The sequence below is a fragment of the Podarcis muralis genome, chromosome 6, assembly GCF_964188315.1.
Source record: "Podarcis muralis chromosome 6, rPodMur119.hap1.1, whole genome shotgun sequence".
NCBI classification, from domain to species: Eukaryota; Metazoa; Chordata; class Lepidosauria; order Squamata; family Lacertidae; genus Podarcis; species Podarcis muralis.
Genome location: NC_135660.1, coordinates 68,457,965 through 68,472,689, shown reverse-complemented (window position 1 = coordinate 68,472,689; position 14,725 = coordinate 68,457,965). Strand labels below are relative to the sequence as shown.

At 45.2% G+C, this 14,725-nt stretch overlaps 1 protein-coding gene and 1 long non-coding RNA gene across 5 annotated transcripts in view; one reads left to right on the top strand and one right to left on the bottom strand.

Moving 5' to 3' along the window:
• Nucleotides 1–13,348, top strand: part of LOC114597253 (uncharacterized) — a 38,340-nt gene extending 24,992 nt beyond the window's left edge. Inside the window, exons 1-5 of one of the 2 annotated variants that reach the window (XR_013393259.1) lie at nucleotides 3,692–3,972; nucleotides 4,542–4,664; nucleotides 9,283–9,596; nucleotides 9,706–9,825; nucleotides 13,245–13,348. This is a non-coding gene — a long non-coding RNA (uncharacterized LOC114597253). Of the gene's footprint in view, nucleotides 1–3,691; nucleotides 3,973–4,541; nucleotides 4,665–9,282; nucleotides 9,597–9,705; nucleotides 9,826–13,244 lie in introns of those variants that run through there. The other variant, XR_013393260.1, reaches the window with a different exon arrangement.
• DNAJB12 (DnaJ heat shock protein family (Hsp40) member B12) overlaps nucleotides 11,334–14,725 on the bottom strand; it is a 28,735-nt gene continuing 25,343 nt past the window's right edge. For all 3 annotated transcript variants that reach the window (XM_028729595.2, XM_028729594.2, XM_077930506.1), the window contains exon 9: nucleotides 11,334–13,586. The gene's annotated coding sequence lies outside the window, so the exon portion shown is untranslated. The remainder of the gene's footprint in view (nucleotides 13,587–14,725) is intronic.

Below are 14,725 nucleotides of genomic sequence, written 5' to 3'. Positions count from 1 at the left end.
CTCAGTTCCGGGACATTTAAAATGTGGGTTGCGCAACACGCTGCGTCAGTTGCAATGTTAATCTCCACTGGTTGTTTTCCTGCCTCTCCAGCACCTGTAGCAATAACCCTGAGGTTGTAATTAACTCATCGTAGTGGTACCACTTTTAAGATGAGAGATGGAGAAATTGAGAGCGCAGAGAGTTGCAGGCAACAGTGTTGGGTGTTGATCTTTTATGGTAGGAATGCCCACTTCTGTGTTTTCATGGGGCTCTTTGTTCTGCAGACAATGAGAATCATAGAATCTGAGAACCATAGAATGGTAGACTTGGAATATGCAGGAATATGCAGTTATCCCATATGGGATCAAACCTGCAATCTTAGTGTTATCAGCACCATGCTGTAACCACCATTCTCTAACCAACGCCAAGTCTGTTCAGTTCAGGAGCAGACTTAAAGGCCACCCTAGATGCCATAGAACTTAAAATGTATTTTTTTATATATAAAAAAACAAAACAGCCATTTTTCATGTTCCTAAATACCTAGGGTTGCCATATCTCCAGCAGAGCTCTTTTTTCCCTTTTTTTCTAGTAAAAGCTACAAGAATTGTTGAGTTTTGGAGGTTTTTAAAGGCATTTTTAGCACAATTTAACTCCCATTGCCAGTTTTCCAGGACATTTGCCTATATTTCCAAAAACAATCCAGGATGCCATTTTCGGAGGCAAATTCCAGGATGCATGGCCAGCCCTGTGTAATCGGAGATCAATAAGACTTACCTGGGGAGGAGGGGGGGGGGAATCAGAATTGCAGCGGCAGTTTTAGACGCTATGCATAGAAGAACAGAAGTGTAAATTGACAGGTCTCAAGCAACAGGGACTACCATTGAAATGTGGCATTCTAATAGAGCTCTGAAATCTCACGAGGTTTCCTAACCATGGAAAAGCCTTGCTGGTCATACTACAGGCAATGGCTTGGACCCCAAGATGCCGTCAATTAGTGGAAAGGTTGTTGTTGTTGTATGGTCGTTTAGTTGTGTCCGACTCTTCGTGACCCCATGGACCAGAGCACGCCAGGCACTTCTGTCTTCCACTGCCTCCCGCAGTTTGGTCAAACTCATGCTGGTAGCTTCAAAGACACTGTCCAACCATCTTGTCCTCTGTCGTCCCCTTCTCCTTGTGCCCTCCATCTTTCCCAACCTCGGGGTCTTTTCCAGGGAGTCTTCTCTTCTCATGAGGGGGCCAAAATATTGGAGCCTCAGCTTCACGATCTGTCCTTCCAGTGAGCACTCAGGGCTGATTTCCTTAAGAATGGATAGGTTGGATCTTCTTGCAGTCCATGGGACTCTCAAGAGTCTCCTCCAGCACCATAATTCAAAAGCATCAATTCTTCGGCGAACAGCCTTCTTTATGGTCCAGCTTTCACTTCCATACATCACTACTGGGAAAACCATAGCTTTAACTATACGGACCTTTGTTGGCAAGGTGATGTCTCTGCTTTTTAAGATGCTGTCTAGGTTTGTCATTGCTTTTCTCCCAAGAAGCAGGCGTCTTTTAATTTTGTGGCTGCTGTTACCATCTGCAGTGATCATGGAGCCTAAGAAAGTAAAATCTCTCACTGCCTCCATTTCTTCCCCTTCTATTTGCCAGGAGGTGATGGGCCCAGTGGCCATGATCTTCGTTTTTTTTGATGTTGAGCTTCAGACCATATTTTGCACTCTCCTCTTTCACCCTCAATAAAAGATTCTTTAATTCCTCCTCACTTTCTGCCATCAAGGTTGTGTCATCTCCATATCTGAGGTTGTTGATATTTCTTCCGGCGATCTTAATTCCAGCTAGGGATTCATCCAGCCCAGCCTTTTGCATGATGAATTCTGCATATAAGTTAAATAAGCAGGGAGACAATATACAGCCTTGTCGTACTCCTTTCCCAATTTTGAACCAATCAGTTGTTCCATATCCTTTCCATATGGAAAGGTACTTCTGCTCAATTCCTCCTTCCTGCTGCGGGACATTTTTTGTACCAGGTAATGTCTGGAGCCTGACAGCTGCTGTGTTGTATGGCAATAGGGTTCATTGGCATCCATTTGTCTTGGGAGAAAATGGAAGAATGGGAGATTGCAGCGCTTGCTGTGGCTCTAGAGACCGATATGGGAGAGACATGTTTTGTTGCAGCCAAGGCACATGAAGGCCTCTAGTGGTTCTGCTGCAGATGCACCATGATGTTACTTTTCTCTGCGCTCCTCCCAGCAGTCATTCCTCCTCTGGCCACTGCTATGGATGCACAACCTGTCTGTCTCCAGGCACTGCGGTCGCCTGCAAGGAATTCCCACATGGCAGCGTTGATGCTGCCAGCCTTCATGTGACACTTGCAGACAACTTTGTAATGCTGAGTTGGTCTGCCTACGGGCTTGGTGCCTGAAGCCAGCTCCCTGTCGAGCATGTCCTTGGGAGATCCTGCCAATATGCCTTATGGTAGAACCTCACAACGGGCAAAAGCTTAGGGCTAAAAAGACAACAGAGACCTGAGCTGTAGGCTTACTGGAGGGGTTGCCATCCTGGCGCCTGTTGGTGCCTGCAGAGGTCTTCCCTGGCACCCTCTGGGTCCCTTCCGCCTGCTGAAATAAGGCTTCAAAGCCCATATAATAGGCCGTGGGTAGGCAAACTAAGGCCCGGGGGCAGGATCCGGCCCAATCGCCTTCTAAATCTGGCCCACGGACGATCCAGGAATCATCGTGTTTTTACATGAGTAGAATGTGTCCATTTATTTAAAATGCATGTCTGGGTTATTTGTGGGGCATAGGAATTTGTTCAGTTTCCCCCCTAAAAATATAGTCCAAGTTCTGAGGGATAGTGGCCCCCTGCTGAAAAAGTTTGCTGACCCCTGTAATAGGCTGTCATCTGTGTTTGGTTGTGGGGTGTGTGTGGCACCCACAACAATTTGCAAATGTGCTCATGGACCCAAAAGATTGGTGACCCCTGGGCTTAAGGGCCATAGCTTGATGAGAGGTCAGCGTGGGCTATGCTGTTTGCCTTTTGGCCTGTGGCTCCTCGATGAGGCAATATGAGTATCGCTTTTAGCTCATCTGCCACTCCTAGGCAGCTGAGCTTGCTCCTGATCTAGCGAGGGGATGTGCAACCACAAGCCTTCCAAGTGGCGCACTGCACGCCAGCCAACTGGGAAATGTGTCAGGGAGTTTGTTCGGATCCATTTCGGGACATGGTCAGATCACTGAACGTGCATGTGTGGGGGACATGGGAGGTCAGCTCCAAAGAAAATAAGGGACATAGTGAACAGGCAGAAGAGGATAAGTTGCTTGCCAGAAAGGCTTGTTTGCACCACTAAAGGTAAAGGTAAAGGTACCCCTGCCCGTACGGGCCAGTCTTGACAGACTCTGGGGTTGTGCGCCCATCTCACTCAAGAGGCCGGGGGCCAGCACTGTCCAGAGACACTTCCGGGTCACGTGGCCAGCGTGACAAAGCTGCATCTGGCGAGCCAGCGCAGCACACGGAAACGCCGTTTACCTTCCCGCTGGTAAGCGGTCCCTATTTATCTACTTGCACCCGGGAGTGCTTTTGAACTGCTAGGTTGGCAGGCGCTGGGGCCGAGCGACGGGAGCGCACCCCGCCGCGGGGATTCGAACCGCCGACCTTTCGATCGGCAAGCCTTAGGCGCTGAGGCTTTTATCCACAGCGCCACCCGTGTCCCCGTGTTTGCACCACTAGCAGGCATCAAAAAACGAGCCCATCAGTCACACAGGCTGGCCTAAGCTAGGGGCTCAGTAAACTTTTCTGGGTTTAGTTGTTTTATTGTTTTCAGAAAGTGAAACGTAGTTCATAAATAACTTAGACCATTTGCCAGAAATCAGGAGATCCCAGAAATCACGCATTCCTAAGGGAAAGAAGTCATACCTAAAATACATTTATAAAGGCTGCATCAGAGCATAATTCCAGTTCTGAACTGGTGGAGGACAGCGACTAGAGGACTGCTTGTTTACGTGAGTGATAAAAGGAGGTATGATGCTGCAACAAATAAATCTTGCTACCTTAATCAGTAAACCTGCCTGAGGGTGCCAAGTACCTTTGCAGACGTGGTTTGCGGACTGTAGATCACAGGTTGTGACGACAATCTTATCTCTGTTTCTCAATGGATTGTATTTTATTTTACGACATCACTGCCCCATGTTCCATACTATATTTTTCTTCTTTCCCCACTTTATTCTATGTCGGTCAGTACAACTCCTCCAAGGTGTAGCTTTTTATTTTCTTACTTCCTTTAGACTTTTGTTGATTTGGGCACCTGAAAATTCTAACTAGGGTTCATATGAAATAAGAAAAGAAGAAGAAGAAATTTGGGGATTCTCACTAGAGCAAAATAATTTTACTGGGTGGGGTGACACAAGCATAGTCCCGTCTGCGTAGGCCAGATGGCAAGAAAGGGAATGTGGTTTGGCTGTGTGCTCGGGGAAAAAAAATATATTTGGGGAAACAGGAGGGGACAGATGGAGCGTTCTTCCAGAAAAACAATCAACACTTTTGATTGCAGCTTCCCTGTGTCTTTTGACAGCTGCACAACAGGAAGAAATGCATGCGTTGCAGCTTCTCTGACATTGCACCATCTGAGTCCTTGAAGAAGCAGCACCAGTTGAGTTTCTGCCTGTCACACACAAGCCCTGGCCTGGGTGGGTAGGTAAGTGGGTGACAACACCCCTGTTTGATGACAACCCCACTTCACTGATTCTGATATCACCCTGTCGTTATTTTAAATGAAAACACCCATGGAAACTCATTTTGCAACTCTCTCGCATCTCCTGGGTTTTCTTTGTTTTGTCACACGCTAAAATCATCAGCTGCGAAGTAGAATTCAAGAATAAATTGACATTCCCAGTTTGGGGGAGGGGGAGGACAGGATAGAAATAAATATAACAATTATTATTATTATTATTATTACTACTACTACTACTACTCCTATTACCCACAACTGATATTTATGCTTTGTTCTGCTCTGTAACCTTATAACTAGCAGTTTCATTTATCTTAAGGGGTTTTAAAACAACATAAGCCTCTTAAGACACTCTATCACTTAAAGCAGAACGTAATCACATCACCACATTTTGTTTGGCAAACACACACACACACGGACAGAGACAGGGGACAGGGACACACCAGGAAAAGGAAAAGGACGCAAAAAGCCCAGATGGTTCAGGTCAAGGCGGAGTGGATTTTCCACATGCTAAAATAAAACGCAAAACTGATGCATCAGGGCTTTGCTGAGCAGAGGTCCCTGGGCAGGCATCTGCAACAGGAGCTGGCCCTCTTATGCCTTCTCCCTGGGACCTTAGAGGCATGGAGTTTATGGTGGGAAGAACAGCTGTGGAAGGAGGGGGGGAGAAGAGACCCCTTCAGGATTTCAGAGAGGGCACGTAGCTCATGTCCCACATGGCGAAGATAAGAAATGTTGGGGGCGGGGCGGAGGGGGTTGTAGGAAATGGCTTAGGAAAACCCAGCAGCACAAGCTAAACTGCAGCTGCAGCAACAGCTCAGGGTGGCTGGGGCGGAGGGGGGAGAGGAAAACTGCACACAGTCAGCAGATTCAGCTCCTCTCCAGTGAGAAAAGCAAAGGGCTGCCAAACAAATTCCTGCCTGGAGGGAGAGGGGGCTCCTCGCAGCTGCTCTCCGAGCTGCCTCCAGCTCTCCAAGAAGTTGGCTCCGTGCGGGAAGGGCAGAGTTAACTCCGCAAGGCCTTACATGTGGTTCATATCAACAGAAGGGAACTTGGCACCAGGAGAACACGGGCTATCAATTTACCCCAGTCTGGATGACGTTTCCTCCTCTCTCTGCTTTCTGGGTATTTGCACACTCAACACACAGGAATCAATACATTGGCTATAGGCGGATTTCTTTTTTTCTGGGCAGCAATGTTGTTTAAGGAAGTTTGGAGAGAGTTTTCTAAAGTCACCATTCCACTTCAGAGTGGTCAAGGTGCTATAAATAAGCATGTTAACCGTATTAAAAACACACAGAAGAGTCAAAAACTGAATACGACGCTTTAAACAGTAGATCAAATGTCAGGGGTCTACTACACAAGGAAAATGCCTTTGGAAAACCCAAATATCCAACCAGTTGGATATTCCATTGGAAGGATTCCACAATGTAGATGTTGACAGAATAATCATCATCATAATTTTATTCATGCCTCGTCCATCTGGCTGTGTTGCCCCAGCCACTCTGGGCGGCTTCCAACACATATAAAAACATAATAAAATGTCAAACATTAATAATAACAATTTGATCCAATACAAAAAAGTCACAATAACTTTAAAATAAACCACTTATATTGAAACAACAATCCATTATAATGAGAAGGACGCGGGTGGTGCTGTGGTCTAAACCACTGAGCCTCTTGGGCTTGCTGATCAGAAGGTCGGTGATTCTTATCTGCACGACAGGGTGAGCTCCCGTTGCTCTGTCCCAGCTCCTGCCAACCTAGCAGTTTGAAAGCACACTAGTGCAAGTAGATAAATAGGTACTGCTGAGGCGGGAAGGTAAACGGTGTTTCCATGCTCTCTGGTTTCTTTTACGGTGTTCCATTGCACCAGAAGTGGTTTAGTCAAGCTGGCCACATGACCCAGAAAGCTGTCTGTGGACAAATGTCGGCTCCCTTGGCCTTTGTCGCCTTTGACAGGACTTAACTGTCCAGGGGTCCTTTACCTTTTACCTTTTTACCATTATAATCTAATAGTAAGCAGTAAAATTAAATATCAGCGTATAATAATTAAACCGTTTACACTTATAACAATAAACAATTGTTAAACTATAATCAATAAAAATAATGGCAAGTCGCACTGCACAAAATACCACAAAAATCACAAGGACATCATCCTGCCAGTGGCCAAACCATTTTTTTAGCCAACAGGAGCACCCTCATAGGCGGATGTGGTCCTCTTGACCCTGGTCTCATTCTCTAGTCTGAACGCAAACTATGGTTTGCGGTTCAGTCATCATAATAAACCATAGTTTTTGCTGTGGGAAAAATATGTGCTGTTTGGGGCAGGAGATACAGGGTGTTTTTCTCATTGCTATTCCTACGCTTCCCAGTACGCCCAGCAAACTACAGTTCCCAGCATTCCTTGGTGTGTCGGGATGTGCTTTAAATGGATGGCATGTAAGTCGCCCAAACATCTCGTGGTCTAGAGGGAACTTCTGAGTTTACCCTGAATGCTAAGGCAGGCACTCTCCTTTAACCGAGTGTGCATGGGCAGAAATGGCAACATTGCTACCCAGTCACACCAAGCTAGATTGATTCCTGCATTACAGGGGTTGGACTAGATGACTCGTGGAGCCCCTTCTAACTCTAAAATTCTATGATTCTTTGTTGTTTTCACTGGGTAGGTCTCATGCCCAGCTCTCCTCCCTGCTATAATGCAATAAAATGTTTGGGCAACCCTAGGCCCTTTAGCACCATATAATACTGTGCTAAACATTTGGGGAGGGTAAAAAAAAAAAAAGGTGACCAGTATGAACACCCCAGACATAACTCTTGTTCCAGGCTGAATAGCAGAACTCCTGTTTGGGGCTGGAGATACGCTGCAACAATTTGTTGTGGGTCCCCGCTCCCCTTATCACCACTAGCCAATTATATTCTATGTCGGATTTTAATCATAGCCAGATTATGTCTGCGCTGTGGCCTTTCTCCACACCAGGTCAGGTTTAGATTATTTCATGGAGCTCTCTACCCCAAGCCTCGCCTGCTTTCTTCCTCTCTGCTCCTATCTTAATACATCTCCCGCTGAGTTTCGGCCAACAAGGAAGTTGCATCTTACTTCAAGGCAGCTATATTTCCTCTCTTAACAAAGGCAGGCTAGAAGTCTGCTTCTCCTCCACCCATCCAGGCCCAGGCAAAGCGAGGGACGGGGTCCCAAGGCAATTTCCTGATGAGTGTCAGCTGTCACACTCTGTCGCACATTCAGTAAAGATCTGAAGGGCCTGGTGATGAGTGACTGGCCGTAATAACGCCACATGGAAGAGAGAGAGAGATTTGGGGCTGGCCCAAGATGTCGGGTGGAAATCGAAATGGCACACCTTGTCACAAATTAAAATTGTGGTGCCAGGCCCTCAGAAGGTTGTTGTTGTTTTTTTGTATATAATTTTTATTAATTTTCCAATAAAAACAAATTTATAACACAATTAAACATTCGGAATTCATCACATGTCTTTTTTCTTTTAGACTTCCATCAGCAAGTCTGATAATTTTCCGTAATTATTACATATCTTCACATTTCTTCATTTATATTGCACTATGTATATCTTATCTAACCATGTTATTTAAACAATATTTCTACCAAACCTTCTTACAGAGCTTCTTGGAAACTTACAAGCGTTATATCATTATCACAAATATTTTTAATATATTCTGTAAATTTATTCCAGTCCTCAGTGAATCTTTGGTCCCGTCGGTTGCGAATCCTCCCTGTTAATCTGTCCAGTTCTGCATAATCCATTAATTTCGTTCTCCATTCTTCAATCGTGGGCATTTCTTCTTGTTTCCATTTCTGGGCCACAAGAGTTCTAGCTGCTGTTACTGCATACAAAATACTTTCTGATCCTTCCTTTTTAGCTCACCACCTAAAATTCCTAATAAGAATGCTTCTGGTTTTTTAACAAATGTATATTTCAATATTTTCTTTATCTCATTATATATCATTTCCCAGAAGCACTTCATTTTTTTACATTCCCACCACATATGATAAAATGTCCCTTCGTTCTCCTTACATTTCCAACATTTATTACTCACTTTATACATCTTACTTAATTTGACTGGTGTTATATACCATCGATATAGAAAGTTGTTGTTGTTTTTTTTGTTTTTTTTACTGAACACACCGCTGGAAGGAGGTGAGGATTTTTCAAAAGAAGGCTGTGAGCCAGTGTTGGTTAAAATGGGGGCAAACCACTTTATTTGTACTCATCTTCCTTTAAAATGGGTTCCCAAGACCTTAATCAGACATTATTTATTATTTTATATTGCTTTCATATCCCACCTTTCATTGAAGAAGCTCAAGGTGACATACAGAGTTGTCCTTCTCCCCATTTTATCCTCACAAGAACCCTGTGAGGCACGTTATGCTAAGATGATAACACACTGGCTAGTTTTTACTTTTTAAAATGCTCTGCATAAAACAATAAGTGTGGCTCTCTTGTTCCATTTTTCTCTCTCTTTTCTAGCAAGGCTCCTGTGGTGTTGTTGTTGCGCGTCTGTGCATGATTTTCTTGGGTTGCAAAAATATGTGCATTGACTCTATTTTCAGGTCGTAAAGTCTCTTCTACAAATCATTAATACTGTGCACAGTAGAAGGCTGAGGAGCGTCGTAGGCAGAAAATTAAACAAGGGAGCTTGCCACCCACTCACTGCACACCTTAATGTGGAGCATCACCTGATGAATTTCTGCCTGGCACATGCCAGTTAAAGGCACAGCAACCCTGCCAGCAAAGAAAGTGGCAACTCTATCAGCTTGAAAGCATACTTCCCTGTCAGCAAAACTGGTGCAAAAAAGGATAATCTGAACGACTTTCCTTTTTGGGGAGAAGGGAGAACTTAATACCAGCCACCCTTGTAACAACTGTAGGTAGAATTGCTGTTTTCGATTCTAATTTTCCATCCTTTAATTGAATGGATTGCTGCCAAGGACACCCACTCTGTTTACATTCCATCTGCTTCTCCTGTTTTTCAGTAACAGCTTGGTGCAACAGCCTGCAGCTTCAGCTCCAGGCAGCTGGGGAATAGACACTCTCACTCTTTCTCAGCATCCCATCGCTTGTACTTAAACATCTTTATTAATGGCTTGAAGGAGGTGAGTAAACAGCACATGATGTTCTCAGCGCCAGGTAAAGGCCAATATATTTTACTTCCAGCTCTCTATCAGCTACATATTACAGATGCAAGTTGCAGACCAAGGGAAATCTGTAAATCACCCAGGAGAGACCGTTTCAGGAGATGCTCAAACCAGGGGCAGATTTTGGCAATATGGCACCCTGCGCAAGGGCAAAAATCCCACCCACCCCCAATTTCACAATAATTCCTTTTGGTACAGCTGCTTTTTTATGGATCTTCTCTGCAGGTACCCATATAAATATAGGTATTGTTGTTTTTACTAATACTCCCTGGGCTCTGCGCCCTGTGCGGGGATGGGGGGGGGGACGGGGATGACCCACACTGCCCTAAATCGGGCACTGCTGAAACAAGTAAATTTGCATGGGCCTGTGTTTTTGCGAGGAAAGGCCTGCCAAACTTGGGGTATCCTCCTTCAAGCATATTTTTCCAAATAACTTTCAGATTCCACCCCCAACAACTTCCTTTCCCACAGGTGCTACTTATCACTGTGTGGACATTCTCTTTGAATATTATCGCTAACTTTGGGCCAAAGCTGTCCTCTCAAAGGTTTAGCATGAGCTGCGCCCCAGACAAATATGCAGCAGCATGCGTCAGAAGTTAACAGACTGTGTGGCCCCACAGCCACCTCCGTATGTCAGTAGGGAGTCCCCAAACATCACCACCACCCTTCTCTTCAGTGGTTGAGTCCCTGAAGTGTTGAGAGCCTTCTTTATGGTATTCCATACCATACAATGTGCTCTGTGTGTTAAGTACACGCTGGACCTCTGCCATAGCAGGGCCTGTGTTGGTCAAAGCCAATCCACCCAGCTTCGGGGAAAGTGGGCAGGTTCCAGACCCTTTACAACACTGTCATCAAATGCAGTTATCCCCCCAGAATAGCAAATTATTGCTCTTCATAATATTTCTTACCCACCTTTCACCCAGGGTCAGTTACAACATTATAGAAATAAAGTATTAAAGGCAGCTGAAACGCTAGGCATTCACTTATACGAAAGTAAACAAGGCTCCACTTTGGGGTTTTGTCTTCCTGCAAGCTTTAGCCAAAAATGTCAACTAGCCAGTGCTTAGGCCTGAGTTTTGATTCTTAGTCTTGCTAGAGTATGACAGAATATCAGGCAACAGCACAGGCTGAAAGTTGCTGCAGCTGAAAATGTGTTCTTCGTTAGATAGCCTGACAAAAATGCTCAGCCTACAGCAGCTTTTCACTCAGAACTAGAAAACTCTCTGGCTTATGTTGTTTGTACCAGCAGGACACTTAATCCCTTCTGCTGCTAACAACTGGGTTTTGCCAGTCTTGAAGGGCAGAAGTATGTGTTCAGCACTAAAAACAAGTATCAGCTCAGCATAGTTCATTGTAAGGGCACTTGGCCCAGGAGTGCGCATTGGGGCAGTGCTAGCGTTGCATCTCCTTTTTGAGTTGACGACTCTTTGCTTTGACCCTTGCATGACATAAATGCTGGCAGACAGTTTCCATGTTATAAATCTTTATTTATAGATGTACAATTGTATAATTCTAAATTAACAAACACAGCCTTTGCAAGTATCTCTCAGGATCTATGCTTTTTTATTGCACATCGCTCATAACATCCATGGCTATCTATCTACTTAAGAAATCAAAAGGTTTGTGGACAGGTAGGCACCGGGATTGCCAATGCCGTTTTCCGAGACGTCGGCAACTTCATGCTGAATGGGGTGACCCTCCAAACACGGTTGGAGCTCAAGGAATCACTGCAGGTTAGTTAACAGGACTGAGGTTTTAGACAAAGATGTGGCCCAGGTCTTCCATCACAAAACAACATGGGGCAGGGCGGTCTTCTTGGGGCTTTAAGTACACACTGAGCGAATCCGTCCTTCAGTGTGGGCAAACGTATGGCAGGTATCAAGACTGATTGAAAGGCAAACTCAGTGGCTTATCTTAAATGAATATCCAGTTTGTCGGCTCCAAAGGACCAGGATGAGTTAAAAGGATATTTTACCAGTTACACCTAACCTATCATTTGGTACCTGGTATTCTATTTTGAGCAAGCGAATTTCCAGAAGGAATTCTGAATGCTCTGTATAGAAAATGCCAATGGATGAAAGGAAGAGCAAAACAGAGAGGAATCCAACTGGTGTGGTCAGTGGTAACTCAGCGTAACCAAGTCTTCTCTTAACAGGACACATTTGCCTTGGTCAAGAGCACCTATTTAGTTCCACACAAGAGGAATGAATGCAGGATAATCTTCCTCCTTAGATGACAATGGAGGATCCAGCACAGAGACAGGAGGAGCACACAACTAGATTCGTCAGAACTGTGAGCATTAACCTTTACTCAGCTGCATGTAGTCATGTTAAAAGCACAGTATCTGCTTCTAAAAACACAAAACAAAACAAAAAACAGGATGGGCATCACTAAGGGAAATGGGTTACTGTTTTTTAAAAATCCAATGGAAAATAGACTATACTGTCCGGTCAAGTAAAAGGAATAGTACCAGTCCCTTCTTTTAACTTGCTCAAGCAAACAGAGACTGTAGCAAAACCTCTTCTGACAAAAAGACCCTGTTCTCTTACAGAAACTGATAAAGGGCAAAAGCCAGCAAACAAGGCCGCTATGCCTTGGACTTCCCTTCCTTGGGCTACCAAAGCCCCACCAGTATGAATGGAGGATGTGTATTGGGGGCGACCCACTTTGCTGACAGACACCAGGTTCCTGGAATGAAATCAGCAGTCGCTGTTTGCCAAGAAAAGGAGGCAGCTTTGCTTACAACTTTATACCACTGCAAGATGGAAATAATCGGGGTGGGGGGTGGGGGGGTGGCCAGGAGGAGGTTTCCACGAAGAACGTCCATGTACCAGAATGAACACTGATTAAAAGGCAGAGAACACAGGGACTGCAAAACATAAAAATAAGAAGTCCCACGCGAAAAGCACAAGCAACCTCAACGAAGTAAAGGGACGAATCTCTCTCCTCGCTCTATGAGCATCAAGCCCTCTGTTGAAAGGTCACGGATTTAGACCACAAATCCAAAACTGGGCCGGAAATTGTGTGTAGAAAAAACTTCCCTAGCAATTTTAGTGATTCTCTTATACAAAAAAAGGGGGGAACGATTTCTCCAGTAAAACCAAGCTATTAAAAAATACAAAACTTGTGTGTCATCAGACAAGGTTGCTTTATGTAGGAAAGTTTTCACGGGGTCAAACAGAGAGAGAGGGAGAGAGGGGGAAAAGGCTAAAATTCACACATCTTGGGTTATGAAGTTCGGCAAAATAATGAAATAATTTAATTCTATCCCTGCATAGTTTAGAAGTACAACATATTTACAGCTATAAGTTAATTCTAAATAATTTATCTTGCTTTTTAAAATTGATTTTTTTCTTTTTTCTTTTTTACTCCTACAGATCTTCCAATTTCTCCCACTCTCTTCGAAGTGACCAGTGCAATTTCAAAAGCTCTCTAATTTTCTCCAGGCTTTAAAAGAAAAACAACTCAACGCTTGCTCTCAGAGACATATGACAGTTGATAGTGAAGGAAGCAGAAAAAAGACATGGTCTTCCCCCCCTGTTCTAAGAGATGTCCGAGTCTTAACGCTGGACAGAAACACAGAGAGAGAGAGAGAGGAGAGAGGGCAGTTGTGCGTTGCTAATTCTCCAATTCCATTTTAATTTAAGGTCTGATTCTTTAAATAGAAAGTCTCCTTGGCTCAGTGCACTTCCCCCAAAGTCTTGAGGCATCTGAAGAGTCTGAGAATAAAAGCAGTAACAGTATTAGAAGGGTAATGATAACCCCAGAGAGCATGTTCCACAGTTTCTCCCACCCCTATAAACTGGACTAACTGGAAATACTAATCTGCACATTTAAATATATATAGTCTTGCCATTTGACAACTTGGTACATGGGGAAATTCCCATAACAGTCAACAATGAGGCCTTGCCACTTTCTAGGTAGAGGAGGTATCAAAACAGCATGAAGCACTAGAAGAAAGGAAAACCAAAACATGTCCACAGCTTCCGAAACAACAGGTGTAGCCATGCAGTCCAAGGCTTCCTTCCAATTTGTGTGGGTTCACCCAAGCAGAGGTCTGCATGCATGCCTCAAAATACAGAAGAGGGTTTGGTGGGGGTGGACAGGTTAGAGAAAAGCCATTGTGCATTTTAATTACCCCAGGAAAACCAGTGTGCCTTCACTACGTTCTGTTAAACAGAGTTGTCTCACTTCCGAAACCCTGACCAAAAATGAGGCACCGTATTTTTCTCCCTATAAGACGCACTTTCCCCCCTCCAAAAATGAAGGGGAAATGTGTGTGCGTCTTATGGGGCGAATGCAGGCTCCTTGCCTTCAGCGATAGCAACCCGAAGCCTCCAAAGCCTGCGCTCTGAGGCTTCGCGTTGCTTCCGCTGAAGCCAGGACAGTCTGCTCTTTGAGGCTGCCCGTGGGGGAAAGCAGCGCTTCCCTCATCGCCAGCCCCAGAGGATGGGGGGCAGCAGGAAGGCGTGCGACGCCTTCCCACTACTCTCCAACCCGGCTTTGAGGCTGGCGGTGGGGAAAGCAGCGCTTCCCCCATCGCCAGCCCCAGAGGATGGGGGGCAGCGGGGAGGCGCATGACGCCTTCCCGCTACTCTCCAACCCTCCTGTGGGCTTTTGCGGGAGATGGGGGAATTCCCCCACCTCCCGCAAAAGCAGGCAAAAGCCGCGCGCTCTTTAAAGGGGCTGCACGGCTTTTCTAGGAGGTGGGGGAATTCCCCCTCCCCCGTAGAAAAGCCCATAGGAGCCATGCAGCCTTTAAAGAGCGCACCGCTCTTGGGGGCTTTTCCTCAAGGAGGGAGAAGGGACTGACTGGCCGTTTCAGTCCCTTCTCCCTCCTGGTCGAAAAGCCCGCAGG